This window comes from Lepisma saccharinum, chromosome 4, assembly GCF_977018435.1.
Source record: "Lepisma saccharinum chromosome 4, izLepSacc3.1, whole genome shotgun sequence".
In the NCBI taxonomy this organism is placed as follows: domain Eukaryota; kingdom Metazoa; phylum Arthropoda; class Insecta; order Zygentoma; family Lepismatidae; genus Lepisma; species Lepisma saccharinum.
Genome location: NC_139232.1, coordinates 8,391,395 through 8,413,682, shown reverse-complemented (window position 1 = coordinate 8,413,682; position 22,288 = coordinate 8,391,395). Strand labels below are relative to the sequence as shown.

The 22,288-nt window shown below is 40.5% G+C and overlaps 1 protein-coding gene across 5 annotated transcripts in view; it reads left to right on the top strand.

Annotated features, from left to right (window-relative positions):
• The window catches only part of Pgant9 (polypeptide N-acetylgalactosaminyltransferase 9), a 912,350-nt gene that overhangs the window by 253,608 nt on the left and 636,454 nt on the right, over positions 1-22,288 (top strand). Inside the window, exon 1 of one of the 5 annotated variants that reach the window (XM_083120273.1) lies at positions 6,604-6,624. The exons of the other annotated variants lie outside the window; for them this stretch is intronic. The gene's annotated coding sequence lies outside the window, so the exon portion shown is untranslated. Of the gene's footprint in view, positions 1-6,603; positions 6,625-22,288 lie in introns of those variants that run through there. 5 annotated transcript variants of the gene reach the window in all.

Sequence of the window (22,288 nt, the reverse complement as noted above, 5' to 3'; positions counted from 1 at the left end):
CGTGAGGTGCCTACCACTACGCCACGGATGCCGACTCGAATGAAATAAGAAATTTCCATTGACGAGGTACTGGTTTTTCCCCAATGACTGTCACCTGATTCACTTTTCCTGGAATATGAACCACTTTTCCTCATTGCCCTTTTATATCATACCTACGTGGACAAGTCAAGGGTAACGTAAGACTGCGACGTGTCCTTGGTTTCTAATCTTGTACGCTGTCTTCTTCAAACAAAGTTTTAGACCACTTTGTGATCAGATAGGCTAATTGGGACTAAATCAAGGTTTAAAGGTGGATCCGAACCGCTGAGTAAATGCGTCTCCATCGGACCTCTTGACGCTATGTTAAATGCTTTTGCCAGAACACTATCGGAAAAATCTGCGTTCCCCTCTCTTGTCTTACTATATTTTCACCTGTTGAAAAAGAAAAGTGGTTTAGTGCTTCTAACACACAGGCGTTTAATTGATTGCCTTTGGCCCTTCGTGAGTTACTTCCCCTCTGATGTAATGCGTTGTTTCTTCAGGGGAATCGGAAGACATGAGATTTGGACGTTAAGTTTTGTGTATGGGTTGATGAAGTGCGAGAATGTAGATCAACGTTCTTTCCTGTTATCTTAGGCGAGAATTCAGTTCTGATTCATTCCCGGACCGGAGTTTCGGCACGGGTTTCCGGACGGACCGGAGTTTCGGCACGGGTTTCCGGACGGACCGGAGTTTCGGCACGGGTTTCCGGACGGACCGGAGCTTTGGTTACGGATTCCCGCAAGAACCGGAGCTTTGGTTACGGATTCCCGCAAGAACCGGAGCTTTGGTTACGGATTCCCGCAAGAACGGGAGCTTTGGTTACGGATTCCCTCAAGAACGGGAGCTTTGGTTACGGATTCCCTCAAGAACGTGAGCTTTGGTTACGGATTCCCGCAAGAACGGGAGCTTTGGTTACGGATTCCCGCAAGAACGGGAGCTTTGGTTACGGATTCCCGCAAGAACGGGAGCTTTGGTTACGGATTCCCGCAAGAACGGGAGGTTTGGTTACGGATTCCCGCAAGAACGGGAGCTTTGGTTACGGATTCCCGCAAGAACGGGAGGTTTGGTTACGGATTCCCGCAAGAACGGGAGGTTTGGTTACGGATTCCCGCAAGAACGGGAGGTTTGGTTACGGATTCCCTCAAGAACGGGAGCTTTGGTTACGGATTCCCGAAAGAACCGGAGTTTACTGCAGTGGTTTCCCGGACCGGAGTCTGGCAGCGATTTCCGGACATGAGCCTGGGCACGGATTCCCGAATTCCAATCCCACCGGAACCGTATTCAATCCTTGGAATTCCTTTTTTAATGTACTAGGTACCATGCAATATTCAATACCGGCGCGGTAGGTTCTTTCTGTACTTGTTCCGCGCTACTTACCAAAAAGTCAACATAATGGGTGATGGAGCATTCACGTACAATTCTGACGTCTGCGATCCTCACCTTAGAGTCAGGTGTCGGGCGTTGGGGTGATTTTGACACGTACGCAGCAATGCTCTCTCGCGCGTTAAATATTGTAATTTCAGGGTTGGAATAGTTTCCTGCGGAACATCTGCCCGAATTGCGAATGTAGTCCACGAGACAGGTAGACCACTCTGCATTCGATGCGGTCACCCACCCACACTCTCTCACCAACACGCTCACCCATCGCACCGAAAGGGTTTTTCCCAGACTCACGCGAGGGTTCGATCCGTCACACTGGTCAACATGCCTCGCGCCTCCCCCACCAGCTCCCCTTCCCTTATCCGAATCCAACCAAAGATCGATGGAACGTTCTTTAACCCGAAAAGTTTGTCGCGATGCAGCAATATTCACTTTTTCGGGTTCACGTTGGGTAACAACGGGGGCTATTAAACTTCGCTGAAAACTCTTGCCACGTGGTCAGGAAGCTGACGGGATCGGGAATTTGTTGAACGCCTGATACGTCATGCAACCTGCGATACAGGTGTGCATTACATGAAGCCCACCTTGAAGGATTCGTATTTTTGTTTTCATAAACATGGGCATAACTGTACTGACTTCATAATGTACATTTGACCATGCACTTGAATTATACCTTCTCAGAATCTATAATAACTAGAAATATAAAACACAGTACGAAGAATAATGTTGCACGAGTGTGAAAACTCGCATGGTATGTCCATTGTAGGGATGGCCAATTGATTGATTTGATTGATTTGGTGATTTAAGTCCACTTTATGCACAGTAAGGCTAATCGGGACTGGACCTACAGTTTAAAGTGGAATCCGAACCACTATGTGCCTCCACCGAGTATCGAACCCGGGACCCCTTGATTACAGTAGGGATGGCCAAATCCGGATAGAATCTAATAATTGTCTATCTGGATTTGAAATATCCAAATATCGGATATTCTGATACCCGGATATTCTGATTATCCGAAATATCCGAATATCTGATCGTATGCTTTATCCGGAGACTTTTATCGTTTCTTTCGTTTTACAGCCTATACAGATATTCTTATATTCGTCATTTTCGCATTTCACTGTACGGATTTCTACAAACCCTTCATCAAGTCTGTTCTATCCAAATATTCGTATTATCTGTTGCATCCGAAATGGATATCGCATAATTTAATATCCGAATTTTGAGGAAATTCATAGTCCATACCTAAATTTCACTATTCCAAGAAATTTACTTTCTCTTAATTTTGGAGAGTTGTAAAGGGTGAACTCCCCAGAAAGCACCCCAAAATTAACCTTGCTTCCACGCAGTACATCCCGGTAACTTCGATGTTACAAGCCAGCGAAGCTCTGGCGTCTGGAACTACAATCTGTATAACCTTCGCCCGGATCGAACCCGGGTCTCTTGCATGGTAGTCAGACGCCCTAACGAATGACCTACCGCTGCACAGTGAAATACGAAAATGAAGAGTAAAATAATATGTGGATAGCGCGTAGAACGGATAAACTTATATATCCAGGTAATGCACACATTCGGATAATTCAGGGTGGCTACTCACCGGGAATTCCTTGAATTCCGGGAATTATTGGCTCCGGGAATTCTGCTTGAATTTTTCTCCATAGACGTGAAAAATTTCAACTTTTATTAATCCAAATCCAATTGAATTTATACATATTTAATAATGCCCCGATGAAAGTTTTTTTTTTTTATTTATTTATTTTTTTTTTTTTACAGTTTAGCTTTTATTTCTATCGATGAAGGAAAGGAAAAGATAGCTGCGTGGAAAATTAAACAGGATTCTCTCAATCTGTTTGTTCTGCAAAGAACACTAACAAAACAATCTATCTAACACACGGAAGATTATTGCAAGATAAGATATCTTGTAGTTGATTAGGTAAGTTTGAAATTCTTATACAATTAACAATTCCTCGTAGATTACTTCATCTCGTAACATTTGCGACTTGTGGAGATGTATTTCTAGTCTGAGTTTACGAAATGGAAAATATAAAGTGCGCACTTTAAATTATGTGTGTGTGTGTGTGGGTGGTGAGAGGCGGTAATACGTAAAAGTAAAATAGATAAAACATTTGCTTGTATATCCTTGAATATTTGGAAAGTTTGCCTTGAAAACCGTGAATTATACTTGAATCCTGGGGTGGCCACACTGTAATTCGGATATTTGAAATCGGGATAGAAAATTATCCGATATCCGGATAAATTTTTATCCGGATTTGCTCATACCTGGTCAGAATATCTTATCATAAAGTGGGCGTAAAACAATCTATGGCTTTGCTATTTAAACGAAAAGTTGAACTCTCTCCTCTACACGGTCCAATTGCGTAGTTCTGCCGTTTGAGAAAACTACACAATACGGCTCCCGCCGTGCAGTGAATGTGGTGTTTATGGGACCCAGCTGTCGATGCTGGACAATATGGCGTAACAAGCTGCTAATAATTGACCGTGTCCGACATTTTAACGTCGGCAATAATGGATATTGTTGATTTGAATTATAACTGGTTACTCTGTCAAGGGCTGTGTAATTGCAATCGATGTTGCATGAGCCTGGTTGCCGAGAAATTATTGCGTGTGAATATCAGCACTTCAGCGGCAATAAAACATTGTACGCTCTCGCTAGTGGTCGTTTATACTATTGTTGCTGGAATTGGATCGGCGGTTATCGGCTCCCCGTACATTCACGCACGGAGCTGCCTGTAATACGAGTGGAAGTCGTTGCAGACGAGGGCGAATCGCTGCACAGGGTATCACATTATAGGCATGTCTCAATGCATCGCCGATTTACTGTTTGCGTGAACAAGTAGGTAGATAAGGTAAAGTTCCCCGTGCATATTGCACCGTGCCTTGAAGGCTCATTTAGGGGACGTCAGTGTAGAGCCCAACGCATTCTCGATCTCGGACATTTGGAGGTGATGCGATCACCACCATGCTTGGTTGATTTGGTTTTCTAAGTCCGGTTTATGCACAGTGAGGTTAATCGGGAGTGGACCAACAGCTTAATGTGGGATCCGAACCACTATGTGCCTCCTCCCAGGACTCTTGATCACAAGGCGGATCACCACCATGCTCCGACTGCCTTTACCCCCCCCCCCCCCCCCGAGGTTGCACTTTTATTTAAGGCTGGGTGAATCCCAGAGCCGCTTTTTGCAGGGACAAGGTCGGTAAATTACTTTAGATCATCCTACCCGGGAATCGAACTCTGGAGACGCCATACCAGTTTTTTTTAAAAATGAAACCCGTAAGCAGTAGTTTACCCCCCTCATTCACTTTCACTAATTTTATCATGCATCAGCTTTTGCTTATTTAACGGTTCTTCTTATTCAGGACAAACAGAAGCATCCATGTCTGGACCGGTGTTCGAACCCGGGACCCCTGGCGTCGTAGCGCTCTCCGCTGACCAATCCGCCACAGAGGCCGACCAAGTAGACAACCGCGGCTCCTATGCACACACAGGCTATTTGTACCTTCAAGCGGGACCCTGAAGACTGAATGTGTCCTCTCGGAGACAATGTATACCGACAACGTGTGACGCTGCAGTCTGAACCATTTCCATCCTTCGAACTACTGGGCTTCGAAAACATGTTTTTTTTTCTTCGTGAATCTTCTTTTCTCCACTCTTGTTTTCATTCCTTTAGCAACAGCCGACCTCCGCGGCGTAGTGGTTATCACAGCTCTCTATGACGCAAGGAGTCTCGGGTTCGAATCCTGGCCCGGACTTGGGTGCTCTTTGTGAGTTTGCCTTCATTAATTACAACATATTATCATCATGTGTCGCCCCTGTCACCACATGCCTTTTAAGCACTAAACTATTCAGTCTATGTTATAAAAATCTTTGTTGTTAAGAATTAGTGTTGAATCTTTTCTCTAAAGATTGTTAGATTTCTTTCCATAAAAATTGTTATTGTTAATGTTACAATAGGTAATGAATTGTTTAACTTAAATCAGAAAAAAATGCTGAAACTATGGAAATATAAAACAACTATGTAGTAGCCATGGTAAATTGCAAACAAAATTATGATATAAAAGAGCTAGACTTTTGTAAGCCTGCGGGACATTCTCCTGGTTGCCGAAAGGTTAATTGTTCAGGGGACGTTGGGTAATATCTTGCTTCAATCTTCGGATTGGCTGGTGTACTTGTACTCCATTTGGCAGACATTCCACAAACCCAACTTTGAATAAGGCGTTGTCCTGCATCATCAAAAAGACCAGGGTTATAAACTTAGGTACAACTAATAGGTTTTGGCCTACAAGTTGTATCGGGTGAACTGTCTGTTTGAAAAGTGTTTGTATATCATCGGAAGTTTAAATACATCTTCGAGTAAAAGATCTTAAGGATCTTTCATTTCAAACCTACATAGGTGATAATTAAAAATAAATCCTGCACCACACCACAACCCTGCAAGGGCTTGGTCCTACTAACCCTTAGAAGCCTTTGAGAAGTCCGATAAAAGGGTTGTAACCGACTAACATAAAGCCCTAAAGGCAGAAGGTGTGTGTCAATCAATCATCCTCATCTTCGCGATAAGTTAAAACTGGAAGAACGTGACGTACGAGAAACATACAAAGAACAGTGTCCTGGTAAAATTTTAACGGATCTCCAATTTTAAGCAAGGCTGTTGTTATACTGCAACTACTTGAATGGGTCTCGACGCATAAGTTCACACACAACAGGCGAAGATGTAAATCTACTGTTGTTTCTTCCTTATAATCATCATCAAAGATTGAATGCATCATAAAGATTACATTTGATTTCATCTGTAATTCCCAAATTGTTAAACCTGGAATTTTGGACACACACATTAAAAAAATGCATTGTTAGTTCTTATAGTTAGTTTGATATAAGAGTTTTCATAGGTCAGTTGAACCACTAACAATGTCTCAAGGGAAAAAGCTTTGGATATTAACGTTCTTCCGCGTTTTCTTCAATTCCATCCATGTAAATTACCGATCCTTAATTACATTAAGAAAATTCTTGTATTTCATTGGTCAGTTTTTACCTTCCTGTGTGACTTTTATATCTTTATACTTTTGCTTGTGCATGTGTTTACATATGTTTAAATGTACCAATTTCAAGATGAATAAGTATGTTTTCCCTTTTTTCAGGTGCGTACTATCCTGATATTAACATTGTTATGCAGTGGCCCTGTTGAAAGTGGAATAACACGTGAGGTAAGATATACAAGATAAAACTTTAGTAAATTGTTATTGTTAAGAGATTATCTTTATCAATTTTGGCATTTTCGTTGCTCTCAAGCCATTGTATTATTTCTGCATTTGTGAGAATCTGTTCACCGTTGAAGCGAAGCGAGTCCTCCCCTTCCCCCTTTGGAGTCGAAATTTCCTCCTAAGAAATAAAAAAAAAATGGTCAAATTTTGCTGTAGGTTCAATTTACGCGCGGCCACGACTGTGATTTTGATATTTGTTATTTAGCGTCGCTTTTCTTAAACTTTCAACTAATCGCGACGATGAAGATGAGATGATATGACGAAAATGTTAAAGGGACACTCTCAAAGAGCCGGGTTTCCCTGGAGTCTTAGCGCGCTTTGTGGACGAATACGTTAATCGGGACTGGACCTAAAGTTTAAGGTGCGATCCGAAGCACTCGATCGGGGTTCGAACCCACGAGTTCTTGATTACAAGGCGACGACGTCAACGGGGAGGCGGTCATTGGTGTACGAAGTGCCGTTCCAGGAAGTCGCACACCCACTTATCGAGTTGGTTACGGCTTGACGTGCTGTGGTTATCTGTCTCGGAAGATGGTCTATTCTAAGATCAAGAAACGTGCGGAAAGAAACCAGAAGAGTACAAAGGAACAGCGTAACTGTAGTGCACAAAGAACTTAGAAGTAAATCAGACCAACATGTAGCATTTGTATAACGGCGACAGTACTATTTCAACCATTAACATTGTTCTGTTCTCCAGCAGAATCATAGTAACAATGGCTCCATATAAATTCACTTAGTTTGAAAATTAATGCTAGATGTCGCACCGGTGTATTTACTATAATGTCCACTAGATAACCGCACGACGAGATGGCGGACATTCTCCTAGACCTTAGACGAAAACAGTGAACTATATTTCATGTTCACTGCAAGGCACCTCACATACCGAACCAGAAGAAACGCATCTTTCATGCTACTTTTTTGCAAAGCACGAGAAGAGAATTTTGAGTTATGAATTTCTAAGTCTATTATTAAGAGCTAAATATTATTAACAATATTAGTAAGTCCGTTTGAGTATACATGTATAATATTTCTTACGGGGAAAGCCGGTTTTTGATTCAATCTTTCTTCTTTATTTTCATGTTATTTGTGTAATTATGGTAGGCTACGTAACATCCTGGAATATTTTTAAAAGTAATATTTTCTTCTGGGTTCCACTTTCGTTCGGTTCCGGTGCACGCTCTCTGAAAGTTTCGAGTTGCCCAGCTTCTATTGAAAGGACATTGAAGCAGTGCCGGATCTACAAATCGTGCCCCCCGCATAATATTACCAAAGCCCCCCCCTACCTACCTACCTTCACACACACACACACACACTATATATATATATATATATATATATATATATATATATATATATATACATACACACACACACACAGAGTGACTGGTAATTAGATGTATTCCCTGAAAGGGGTTAAAGTAGAGACAATTTGCAATAAATTTGACCATATGATACCCCGTCCGAAAATTAGTAGTTTTTGAGATAATCGAATTTCATTTTTTTTAAAATGACAATTTACCACGAATTGAGAAAAAACACATATTTAAGCGTTTTCTGATAGCTAACAAATAAGTGGTTGGTTGAAGAAAAGTTTGTCCCAAATAACAATCACATGTAAGCAACGGGTGGATCTAAACTTGCAAGTGGTGATAAAAAGAATCCAATCTTAGTTTCCTTGGCAACATATTAATAACAAAAATGGTATGAGACGAAGCGTACAAATTACTTAAATTACTTCCTTGTGTCATCAGCTATCCAACAAGGTACAAATGTTGCTAACATCCACATTTCTGTACAAGAAATAATACTTCATTCATCTTCATGCGAATGGAATCAATGAACAATACAATTAAAGAACATTACACGTCTTGCTCAAAGTGGCCGAGCGCATCAAGTGGTTGACTTTCCCTACTTCGAGTTCCAACTTGGGCATACTGCAATTAGAGTTTTTCGCTCGAGCGGTAAAAAATAGTTCGCACGGACAACGCTGGATGGCATACCGAATTGATAGGTCTTTCTTTACTTTAGTATACTATTAACATATTTTGTATTCAATTCACTTTTTATTACGTCTGTGCAGGGCCCGAATCTCCGTGCGGAACAATTTTATTTACAAAGTTACTATGCAGAAGGTCAGTATAGCTTCCACTATTTTCTTGACATACATAATTTGTCTGCATGTCCTGTGTGAGATTATTTCCCGTTTTGTTTGCGCCTATTCGTAAAATCTTGCATCTTGTATCTATACACATGCTACTCACCATTCACCCACACTACAGTTACTGGTGTCAACCATCTGAAGGCAAAGAAAAAGTTTAATTAGTTCAACTGTGATAATCACCTGGGAGTAACAACACTTTCGGACCACCCTGTACAACACCAACTCGATTTCTGCGTTTGCGGATGCCCGTATCGTACTTGACATCATCCGGATTCGTCCTGTCGACGTGGTAAACGTCTTCGAGTTAAACCTCACCGAGGCATAAGCGGCTTACGTTCTTTTCACTTCTCGAGTAAGCATCTTTTCCCGGAACCCTCCCTCCCCTCCTCCCCGTCCGATCGGCTGGAGGGATCAGGGAATTTACGTAAGCGAAAGGCAATGCATTCTTAAATGCCTCCGGGAATTGTAAACGCCGTTACGTGCATTGTTATATCAAGGAGAAGCCTTGAGACTTCCTCAGGAAATCGAATAGTGAGTAATGGTTTACCGATGAGTGGATATCTTTTTTTTCAGACTCGTTATTGGGAGGTGAGAGAGAGAGAGAGAGAGAGAGAGAGAGAGAGAGAGATGAAGAGAGAAAGGAAAAATGAGATATAAAGAGTTAGAGAGTGAGGGAGAAATAAAGAGAGACAAAGTGACAGAGAAATAAAATATAAAGTTAGTGACAGAGAAAGAAAGATATAAAGAGTGGGAGAGAAAGAGAAGGAAATGAGATACAAAAAGAGTGAAAAAAGAGTAGAGAGAATAAAAGAGTGGAAAAGAGAGTAGTGAGAGAGAGGAGAGAAAGAAAGTGTTGGAGAAAGGAAAGAGACAGAGGAGATACAGAAAGAAAGCGAGATAACTTTGAGAGAGGTGAGAGAGGATGAAAGAATTAGAGAGAGAGAGAGAGAGAGAGATAGAAAGAGGAAGAGTGCCGGAGAGAGAAAAAGAGAGACCAAGAGGGAATGAGTGAATTAGAAAGAGAGTGTGCGTTTGTGTGTGTGGGAGAGAGAAAGAGTGCGAGAGAAAGAGAGAAAGGGTGCGAGAGAAAGAGAGAAAGGGTGCGAGAGAAAGAGAGAAAGGGTGCTAGAGAGAGAGAGAAAGGGTGCGAGAGAAAGAGAGAAAGGGGGCTAGAGAGAGAGAGAAAGGGTGCGAGAGAGAGAGAGAAAGAGTACGAGAGAGAGAAAAAAAGAGTACGAGAGAGAAAAAGAGTGGGAGAGAGAAAAAGTGTGAGAGAGAGAGAGAGAAAGGAGTGGGAGAGAGAGATAGAAAAAAAGAGTGGGAGAGAGAGAGAAAAGGAGAGAGAGAGAGAGAGAGAGAGAGAAACCAATGTGAGAAAAAGGAAATAGGACATAGCTACAAAAAGAAAGTTAGAGAAAGGATTTGAGAGAATAAAGAGTGGGAGAGAAGAGAAAGAAATGGAAAGACAGAGATAGAGACGAGAATAGTGTGACAGAGAGAGAGATAGAGAAAGGAGAGTGATAGTGAGAAGGAGTAAGAAATAGAGGGGAGAGAGAGAGAGAGAGAGAGAGAGCGGGGGAGTGAGTGAGTGGGCTGCCATCAATGACAGCGCGAGATCCGGGTAATAAGTGAATGGGGAGGTGACTCGGATAATGAATCGCGTGAATCTCATTAGCCTAGGCGAGCAGGAGCCAAGGTTTTTGCAAGAGGGAAAGGAAGACTCCGTTACTTCAGCTTAAAGGTGCTAGTTCACAACCCCGGCTCGCACAGTCGAGCTCTGATGCAAAAGAATATACGTTACGAAACCATCAGGTTCTGTGAAGAGTAAATAAATGAAGCGATGACCCAGTTTCGAACACCCTAGCTGATTGTGTTCCAGTGTTTACAGCCAGTGACGAAAGATTCTTCCGATGACACGAATCACTGGCCAAAACCTTCTTGCATACAAAGCCTGCGCAGAAACGTTTTGTTTATATGGGACGTCATCAGTGGTAGGTCCTGAATCACAATACGATATCTGCACTACAGTCGCAAATTTTTTTTATATGAACCTACAGAGCTCTTGTCCACCCATTAACTTGCCAGTTGTTATTATTTATTTTAGAAATAAAATCCCCGCACTTAACAAAAGTTTTCATCATTATACATTTGAAGAATTCTCGTAACTGTATTACTGACTGTCATACAGGGTTATTAGAAATGATTGGACCGGTTTCATGAGTTTGCTGTAGCTATAATATTTGACATATTTCCATGAAATTTAACAGTAATGTAGAAAAACTCAAAACGTTGTGTTAGGACTCCTTGGACTACATTACAAGTGCTCGATATGTCTCCCGTTACTGATTCTGCAGTTATCGAGTCTATAATCAAGTTCGTCCCACACTCGATGTAACATGCTCCGATCAATCAGTGCAAAAGCATTGTTGATGCGATCTTTCAGTTCTCCGAGGTCTGCTGGTAAGGGAGGCACAAAAACTGAATCTTTCACATATCCAAACACACACACACACACACACACACAGAAAAAAATCGCACGGTGTTAAGTCGGGTGAGCGTGGAGGCCAGGACAGGAATGCCTGATCGTCATCCTCACTACGGCCGACCCGTCGATTTCCCCTTACAGACCATCGCCGAATGGAGTTGGCATTCTGTGCATCTTTCTTGAAATCTGTTCTCAAGTGTCGTTGCACTGTTTTGGCAGACTGATATGCATGAAATTCCAGCACAGCATAAGCTTTCTCAGCGCCTGTCGCTATTTTTACTCACTGCTGCGCTCTCCCGACAGAATTCCGAAACACGCCTGCAAGAGGAGAACACGAGTTTTCTATATCACTGTGAAATTTCATTGCAATATGACAAATATTATAGCTACAGCAAACTCACGAAACTGCTCCAATCATTTGTAATGACCCTGTATTTCATAGTAATTTGTAACGTCTCTACTACGATTATTTACACTATCCGTGGTCACATAGTTATTAGGAGAGTAAGGCTTATAAGAAGCATTGAGAACTCTCAAAATGTAAAAGCACCGAAAACTAGGCACAAAAACTAATGAACATAGACAGATTTTTCATTATTTTACCTGCTAGGCTCTTCGAAAGAGGCGCTTATGATTAAAATAGGCCAAAACAGCCACTATAAAATACATCTGCTTCTCTCAGAAATGGCCTGAAAGAGTTTTTAAATACAAAAGCCACATTTTGTGTCCAAGGGGGATATATAGGGGTAACCGCAGAAAAATGCCCTCCTCCACCCGCATACATTCTGAGGTATGCGCTGTTGTCTAGTGATGGGAAATAGTCGACTAATATTAGTCGATTTGTCAATGATTAAAACCACCGAATAATGAAAATTAGTTGACTGAAAACATTAGTCGACTTAGTCGTGTTGTTCCGGTGCCTTGAATTATACCGGAACGTCAGTTACGCGAAATATTTACCGGATTCCACCGTTTATTCTTGTTCTTTATTTGTCATTTCCATTTTTTTACACATGATGGTATGATTTAATATCATACCAGAAAAAGGACCAATGATTATTCGGTTTACATATAATATTATTAAAGGTCTTTTCTACTGTTACGGCGGCCGATCATATGCTGGCAAAAGGAGCGACCAATCCAGCACGATAAGAAACTCAGCACCCAGTAGAACGAGGTTCACGTAGTACTTATTCTCGCCGCGTCGTAACTCTCGGCGCCACTGCTGTTGTCTTGTGGTCTGCGGCGTAATCCCCGCTCCCCACTTCCCTTGCCAGAACGAGGACCGACCGCTGTAACAGTAGAAAATACCTATAGTAGGTTTACATGTTATTGCGTTACACCTACAATTACAGTAAAATCTCGTTAATCCGGACCTCGATAAGCAGGACTTAGCTTAATCCGGACAATCAAGAGGCCAAAAAAGAAAAACAGAATTCAAGGTTTTTAATGTGGCTAGAAGTCAAGAAGAGAACTTCCCAAAGACAAGGCAGTCAACCACTGATGAAATTCTGTTTCCCGCAGACTTTGTACTGTCCTGTATAGTGTATTTAGGCCTATGCCCTTTAAATACACCATAATAGACGTGTTTTATTTCTATAAACGGAGTTTTAATGCACTTTCTACTGTTCTTTAAGGTTATTTCAGTTAATCTGGACTTTCGTTAAACCGGTCAACTTATCCCTCCATTAGTTCGGATTAACGAGGTTTTACTGTATTAATTTTAAGATCTTAAAGTTAGAGAGAAGAGGACAAAAGAGAAATGCATTGTGGGGCAATTCCTTTAGCCTACTTATGGCATACATTATTATGTGCTTACAAAATTTAATCTTCTGTGTCCGTAGACCGTCTGCCTCTATCCTTGCTTTCAAGCTTTATACCTGCCCTTACACATCGTGCATTGTCGATGGCTGTCAAAACGCCCGCGCAGACGCAGGAGAACACGTGCAGTTGCTGGAAATGGTTGAACTTCCACCGACTGTCCATGAACATGGAATTCGACTTCAGAAGAAACGGATGTGAGCACTTCAGTGACTTTCACGCTTTGCTAAACCTTTCGCTGCTCTTTCTGTTTTTTTTCTCGGTGAGTCATTTCATCTTATGCCTCGTGACTGTCAACTAAAGAAAAGTTATAATTTCCTGTAGCTCTTAGGTGAAATTAACAGTACAGTGAGTAACATAAAAAGCCGAGTAGTCATTAATGGGTAAAAACCATAACATAATTGTTTTTTCCACCTGTTATCTTGTTAAGTCGCTCTTTGTAGGCGTTATCTCGTAACCATGACGCTTCAGCACAAAGCCAGCAGTACTTAATTGAAAATTAAGTGTTCTTTGGAAACTGATAGGCACAAACCAAGAGACATTTGCACACACAACTAGATTGATTTGGTTCATTTTACTTCGCTTTTGTGCCACTTTTGTCTAATCGAGAAGATGGGAATGAATTATGATGTAATTAAATTCGAGGAACACACAGGCAGAGGTTCGAAACCAGCCAGGACCCCTGGCGTCGGAGCGCGCGGCCACCAGGACAGAATGGAAAAATTAATATTAAAATTTATAGTGAATATATATATATATATATATATATATATATATATATATATATATATATATACATAATTTAAGTCTTATTTGGGACATTATACATTTCATGTTAACGACGGAGATTTAAAAAATGTTTATGGGCTGTTGGTCTTCTTTCGTTATATTCCAGAGGGCATCCAAATGTCAACCTCGCTTCCATGTACTGCACCCTGTGGTGCACTTTGCAGACTCGTGAGGCTCTGGCGTCTGGACTTAGTCAGTATAACCCTCTGTGAGGCTTGTTGTGTCGCCCCTATGTTTGTGATTGTCCCTTCATCCATTTGATCTTATCACCCTTCATCCTCATCTTCGCGATTAACCTAAAGTGGCAGAAAAACGAAATAAATAAATCAATTGTTATAGTTTTGCTGATTCAAAAAATACCCGACTGTTGTTGATTTATTCCAGACTTTGAGTTGGCTTTTTCTTTTATCTTCAGTCTCTAAAACCCTCATACGAAATGATTGTGGTTCTTATTCTGCAAGATTATCTTGACTAGCCGCGACTATGAGCAATAGTGATGACTTGTTGATTGAGTTCGAGTTATACAAGTTCATTTTATGCACAGAATTGCTAATCGGGACTGGGTCTACAATTTTAAGCAGGATCCGCATCATTATGTGCCTCCACCGGATTTCGAACCCGAAATACTTTAATTACAAGGCGTCGACGTTACCGCTGAACCAGGAAGAACGCCGGAATCGAACCTAGGAACTTCGGTGGCGAGATTCAAAGTCAGCCACTTGACTTGTTTGTCCACTGAGACAACTTCCTTGAATTTTGAATGCATTATATAGAACAGTGTTTGGTAACAGTTTGTATTCTTTCATATCGAAGTTTTCACTTTCAAATGCAATTGCAATGTACGCCCAACGGCAAAGGTAATAGTTGTGTCCATTACCATTTTTATTCGCTCCGTTGTACACAATCATGAATTCAAATAGAAATGTCATTAAGTACAGGGCAACATTTGCGTCACATAAACAGAATTTTACAAAATGGAAGAATGTATATAGTGATGGACAATTAGGATACTATTATCTTTGCCCTTGGTTGTATACGGCCTCCCCGATAGCGCAATAGTAGTTTCGTCGCCTTTTAATTAAAGGGTCCCGGGTTCGATACCAGGTGGAGAGACAAAGTGGTTCGGATAAAGTGTACGGTGTTCGACAATGTTCTTTTTACCACAGATTACTCTCTATATTCTATACCGTAATGCTTCTATCCCTTATGTGTTCTACGCTATGCTCTCTCTGCCTGGGGTCTGTGGAGCAAAGCCGCGAATAACGGAATAAAAGAGGAGAAAGCGAGTTGACGGAGCAAAGCTGTGCGCTCTGCAGAAAATGGCTGCTAGCTGCAGCCTCGTCATCCCTTCCATGCACTTGCTTCCCCTCTCACGCGTTTATTTCTCTGGCCCTCTCGAATAACTACTTGAACTGAGTTGTCTTTGTCGTTGTTCTCGTTCACTTGCTCCAGAGATTCCCGGGTCAGAGTGTAGGACGTTCTATGTTTTTTTCAGCATTCAATTGATCACGAGCATCAGTCTGTTTATCTAGTGTTGATTTTTGGCCGCAGTCGATCTTGTACAGTATTTTTTCTTCTTCTAATATATGAAAATGTATGTATGTGTGTTTGTTCCGGCATAACTGTCGAACGCCTGGAGCGATATCAACCAAACTTGGTACACATATCACTCACAATCTGGAAAGAAACACTGTGGGGGTAAGCCACCCCTGGTACCCCTAGGGGTGAGGGTAGAAAGGGGACATAAAATAGAATTCTGTTGCGTTTCATTTCAGCGTGTCATATCCTGCAAGTTATGTTTCCCGCTACACAGCACGGGAATTTGGTTGCATACACAGAAGGTGCTAAATTGCTATGTAAATGCCGTTCAACTCAAAGTTCATCACCTATCGGCATGGGGGCGAGAGGGGGTGAAAAATGACCTAGATTAGTGTCGAACCCATGGTTTTCGGAGTCGCTAAGCTAATTGGTGACATTCACGATGAAATAAAATTCGTTACATTTTACACTATAGTTAGAATTCATTATTTTGCTGTCTAATAGAAGTTTGGGATAAATAAATATCCGGACAACGCCGGGCAATCAGGTAGTATATCTATAAACATGGGAGACTAAATCCTGCAATACTGGATTCCCTGCAATTCTATATGTGTGTGGCCTAACTCTACGGCGATGAGCAGACTTCAAGATAAAGTTGCTCTTCGCCGAAGAATTAGACAACAAACATATTACATTTCAGTAAAACCAGTATTACAGGTTTTAGATGTTCCATTCTTATTGCCGTTGACTGTACATGCATTTATTTTATAGTTGACGAGTTGTATCTTTGCGGGCTAAACTTGACCAAACCCGCCTGCGCTGTAGCAAGGGGGAGGAAATACACGCTGCCTTAGTCACTGTGCGTCCTGATCCAGACGTCGAGTAGGTGGCAACTAGGGAAATATCGGGTGGCCAGAATTAAAGTTACCCAACTCAGAGCCCTCTGTAGCCTGTTTGAGGCATCGTAGAACTCTGAAATTTGGTGAATCCACTATGCAGACCATGGGAAAGAGGGTGGCGATAAAAAAGGTCAATTTTCCGCCACCAGGTTTAAATGAGGCGCTGTACTTCCATGATGGGTTCTAATAATGACTTAAACTGCTCCAATTGGTTATGGATTTGCCTTTACCTTGCAATCTTGCAATAAACGAGAGATTATTTGCTCGGAACTTCCATCCACTAACAAATGTCTTTCTAATTAATAACTCAGCTAAATCACTTAATGTGATTATTTGTACAACCCATCATGGAAGTACAGCGCCCGATTTCAACCTGGTAGCGGAACATTGAACTATTTTTTCTATCGCCATCCTCTTCCCCATGATCTGCATAGTGGATTGACCAAATTTCAGAGTTCTACGATGCCTCGAACAGGCTACAGAGGGCTCTGAGTTGGGTGACTTTAATTCTGGCCACCCGGCATATTTCTTTCTCTCTGCGCGCAGGTACCAAGTTTACCCGCAAAGATACAGCTCGTAAACAGTAGCATCGCCATTAAAATGGCAGAAGCGTTACAGACTTGCAAGTACTCTCTACGTAAGCATCACTTCCAAGTATATTGAGGCAAGTGACACAAATGCATAGCGGCGACCCTTGACCAGATGAGGGCCACATGAATGCAGATACTGTTACGCCACACCGTCAACTAATTTACTCTTACCTTCAAGTTCAATTAAACGGTAAATAGAATTATTGTTTATGTTTAATCATTCTCTTCTGTGAACTGCCGCATTTGCTTTTATATTTTCAACGAGGAAACGAAAATTGGACAAACAAAACGCGAAATTAACTGAATTACCAATGATCATGTCGACGATGTATATTACCATTTGCATAATTTCTCTTATGGTGCTCCTGGCGTACACGCGCTGTTAATGATTAAAATGGAAGTGCTGCTCCTCTAACGCAATTTTTCAGTTTTCGTTTCTGACAAGTGTGGTGAAATTGTATTATGTTTCCTTTGAAAAAAGTATTGTTCAACACAATTCGCTTCTGTTTTAACACTTAAAGCTGAGCTACGTGGCGGAGTAGTTAGCACAGCGCGCAATGATGTCAGCAATCCCTGTATCGAATCCTGACCATGGTATGAGTGTTCTTTTTTAGTTTCCACCAACTTCTTCACATCGTCATTAATCCCCATCTTCTCAGCTAGCTAGTAGCAGAAAATCCATTTTGGCTTAATGTAAACGCATTGCATGTAATAATCTCATGACAGTTTCTAAGAGCGGATCTGTTAAACAATTTCCCTCTTATGGACCGAAAAATCTTTTGAATTTCGTTAATGTCTAATAAAATTATTAGTTCCTGTAGTCGTTATTTTTTTTCCTGTAAGAAAGTCGACAGGGCATCATTTCCGTACGAACTACTTCAGTTTTTTCTTCTTTTTTGTAATTAAATTTTGGTACCCGGAACTAAGATACATTCTTTTACACAACATTATACTCTCTCCCGGGAATCTGTGGAGGAAGCTAACGACTCGAGAGGGCTCGACCAATGAACGCGTCGGAGAGAAAGTGAGTGCATGGATATGGCAATGCAGCTGCAGCACGCACTGCTACGCCCACTCGGTTTCTCCCCTTCTCTACAGTTATGTGCAGCTTTGCTCAATAAACTCCTGCGGCGAAGTATAGATATTCTGATTTTTAAGCTTCTCTTGCAAGGTTTTGTCTAGAATTTAATATGGCAGAGAGAGAATTGTAGCTTGTGCTTGAACTTGTGTAAAGGTGTATTTAGCGTGAATCATTCACTGCGTGTTCCCATAAAATTTTATTGAGGATTATGAGAAAAAGTTGAAGGGTGGGGTGTTATGGCCGTCTGTGCACAAATGAAACACTTCTGTTACTAATGGGTCACAGATTCGATATCCGCTACAGGCACATTGCACAGTGGTTCGGATACCACTTTAAACTGTAGCTCCAGTGGTGATTAGCCTTCTTGTGCATAAAATATACATAAAACAACAATAATTCTCTTACTAATCACTCGCACGTGTATTAAATAAAAAATTGAACTATGAATTTGATACACTCTCTTTATAATAAGTATATTTGCACAAGTTAAAAATTCATTCCTATTGTTGAAGCTGTTTGTTAGATTATTAAAAGAAACGTAACATGCGAGAGACAAAGTTAAATAACCTTAAGTAATGAAAATTGAATGTTATTTAATCACATGTGCATGGTGTGTGTTAGTGTTAATGTTTGTAAGTTATTACGTCATGTCCCATCATCCGTTGTGCAGTTGTATGTGTAGCGCCCCAAGCTTCATGACGAGCTAGGATTTGTATGAAATTCCTATGTAGATACATACATTGAACTGGAAAATGTCAACGTACTATATAACTGACATGATTTTGCATAAGTTTTATGTTACATATTTTTACATATTTGCCAGGATAATACATATTTGCTAATTTACTTTACATAAAACAACATTTCGGTATTTTCTTTCCCTATCTTGATCCTTTTTACTACGTATGTTTTCGATCTCTGAAACATGATGAAAATTTGTACCTCATATGATGCCATATTTTCTAATCAATGAGATGCATAGTGCTTACGGTCCCCTAACATTGACTGCAAATTCGAAAGACAAGCCGAAGACCAAAAAAATTACAGGAACTGGTATTTATCGAAATATGTTGAAGTTTCTTCCCGCCCCCTATTTTCGTTTCGCTTTTAGGTTTAGGCAAAGAACCTATAAACGTGGCATCGTTGGACAAGAAAGCTACTTTCTTGCACGTACCGAGTTGCACAATATGTTCCCTTCAATTGTACAAAAAGTACAATAGTAACTATGTATTTTCATTCGTATTCTTTCAGTAGATGCTTATTTTTACAATTTGTTTCGAAAGTTACAAAGAGCTATCTTTCATATTTACATATTATACAATAATTTGCGATGTGAAAACTAATTAATAGTTGACAAAATTATTTTCTTAAATATGTAGACGTTACTTTATAAATTTGATAGAAATTTTAATTTGACCAACTTATCTCCTAATAATTATGTTCAATATGTTTCAATAAAATAAATATCTAGCGGAATTCTTGAAATTGCTTTCATATTAGTTTCTTAATATATATTTTGTTACATATCCTTTCGATAAAATATATTTACGTACATATTTTATCAATTATTGTTACATATTTATGTACATATTTTGTACTTTGATATTACATAAAAATCCGAGGTTTATTCATGACTGAAGCATATTATTTCATTGGGCGTATTCTGTCATCTATTTTTATCAGTTCATCATTCATCTTCATCTTCGAAATTAATATAACGGGTTAGGAAAACAACCTAAATAATAAAAAATACAACTAAAGCACCAGGAATACAGGAAAAGTATTTACAATCTCCCTAAAAGGAATTGTGTTATATCTATGATTATACATCGTTTTTATTGAAGTGACATCAAGAAATTATTACGTTAATTTCACAATCTGACAATTGAGGTTTTCTGGGGTTCTACACAACTAATCTTCGATTATAGAACCCTCTGCAGTACTAAGTTCGTGATCTTTGCGATTTAATCACTAATGTTATATTATTTTTTTCTTAAAACTTCAGTTGTCGTATGCAAATATCAAATGATATATAGAGCCTAAGAAAGCTTCATTTATTCGCTGTACCAAAATCAGGTAATGTTTGTATGCACGAAACCTCGCGTGTCATTGTATTTTAGTGTTTCTACCCAGAAAGCAGTTTATCAATGAGAATTATATCGACATTTTCCACCTTAGGCATTTAAATTGTTACTTTCTTTGTTTAAACGCTAGTACTAACTATGAAACTCGTTAATTATTACTGGTAGGAAAAACTCTGAGACACATGATAGGTATGTAAGCAAACTTTTACACATTCATAAACACCATTTATACGGTTGCAGGTGTGTAGTATGCTTTGCCCATTAATAAAATTCTGTTTTGTTGATATGTGCTTCTGTATGGGTATTTGTAATTTGTCCTGTCTGGTGTGCTAAATGGCGTTGCGGTAATTTCGTCACCTTGTAACCAAGGGGCCCCGCGTTCGATACCCGGTGAAGGAATATTGCACAGTGGTCTGGACGATACTTTAAACTGTAGGTTAGGTCCCCATTAGCCTACCTGTGTATAAAGAGGAATTATAGCAAAATACTTTAATTAAAAAAGTTACTTTTAAAAGGAACTAGTTACAGGTAGAATTCATCAGAATATGAATGGTTGAAGTTAGGAGTCATCAGGAAGTAACTGGTTGAAATTAGGGTTACTCAGGAAGCAACTGTTACTTGTATTTACATTACATTCAACTAGTTACTTCCAAACACTGATCTGGACAACCTTTAGTTTAAAGCGGAATGCGAACCACTTTGTAATGCGCCTCCAACGGGAATTGAACCCGTAGCCTCTTGATTGATTGCAATGATCAGGAGCGTATATTCCAGGCTATCTGCGAAGCCTGAAGCGTAGAAAATAAAATACAGGAGAAAAGTCGATCAGAAATTGTAAATGAAATTAGTCATATCGGTGAGATGATGATGGTGATTCTGGATTTGGTAATCTGATTTGTTATGAGTTGGCAACCTGATTTCTTATGAGTTGACAACCTGATTTCCTATGAGTTGGCAACCTGATTTCCTATGAGTTGGCAACCTGATTTCCTATGAGTTGGCAACCTGATTTCCTATGAGTTGGCAACCTGATTTCCTATGAGTTGGCAACCTGATTTCCTATGAGTTGGCAACCTGATTTCCTATGAGTTGGCAACCTGATTTCCTATGAGTTGGCAACCTGATTTCCTATGAGTTGGCAACCTGATTTCCTATGAGTTGGCAACCTGATTTCCTATGAGTTGGCAACCTGATTTCCTATGAGTTGGCAACCTGATTTCCTATGAGTTGGCAACCTGATTTCCTATGAGTTGGCAACCTGATTTCCTATGAGTTGGCAACCTGATTTCCTATGAGTTGGCAACCTGATTTCCTATGAGTTGGCAACCTGATTTCCTATGAGTTGGCAACCTGATTTCCTATGAGTTGGCAACCTGATTTCCTATGAGTTGGCAACCTGATTTCCTATGAGTTGGCAACCTGATTTCCTATGAGTTAGTAAACTTATTTCTATTCATAGCCTAGGAGCACGTGACATAGCCCTGACCTTGGACTCTGTATACGCCACTGGCACAGATGCATATGCAACATGTTCCCAGGACGAAATCCACGAACACAATCTAAACAGCAAGTCGTTAGTTCATAACGGATACTTCCACTAAAACTTATCTGACAGGCAAGAAAACAAGACAAATGATTTTGACTGCATAACGTCCTAAATTCCATTCCATAAACTGACAGGGAAGCAGAGAATTTGCCCTGGTTCGAAACTAAGACAATTAATTATACTTCGTCACTAGGCGCGTGCATTTCGATTGTTGAAGGCGCAAACAATTTAGCGCTCCCAAGAAAGTTGCACAAACTTTCCTCCAATCTTAGTCCGCGAGCGAGAGAGTAAGAAATAAGCAGATGGGTGGAAACAGAAGCCAGATAGTAAATTACCAGCTGAGTAAGAGCGCTGGGGAATCTCTCCAGCCATAAATCACTTAGCCGGATGTGAACTTGGCGAGCAAACACTTAATCGTAGTTGCATGGGGGCCTTGGATTAGAGAGTCATTGTGAGGCCAACTTCGTAGGAGTTGCAAATTTGCTGGAATGCAATTAAACGTTGTACAAGATTGCATGTAAGGAGAGACTCTTCTACTTATCACGCATGCGAGGGTGCGTTGTTCTACGCACAGAGTTGACCTTTGTGACGGAGTGGTTAGCGCAACGCTCC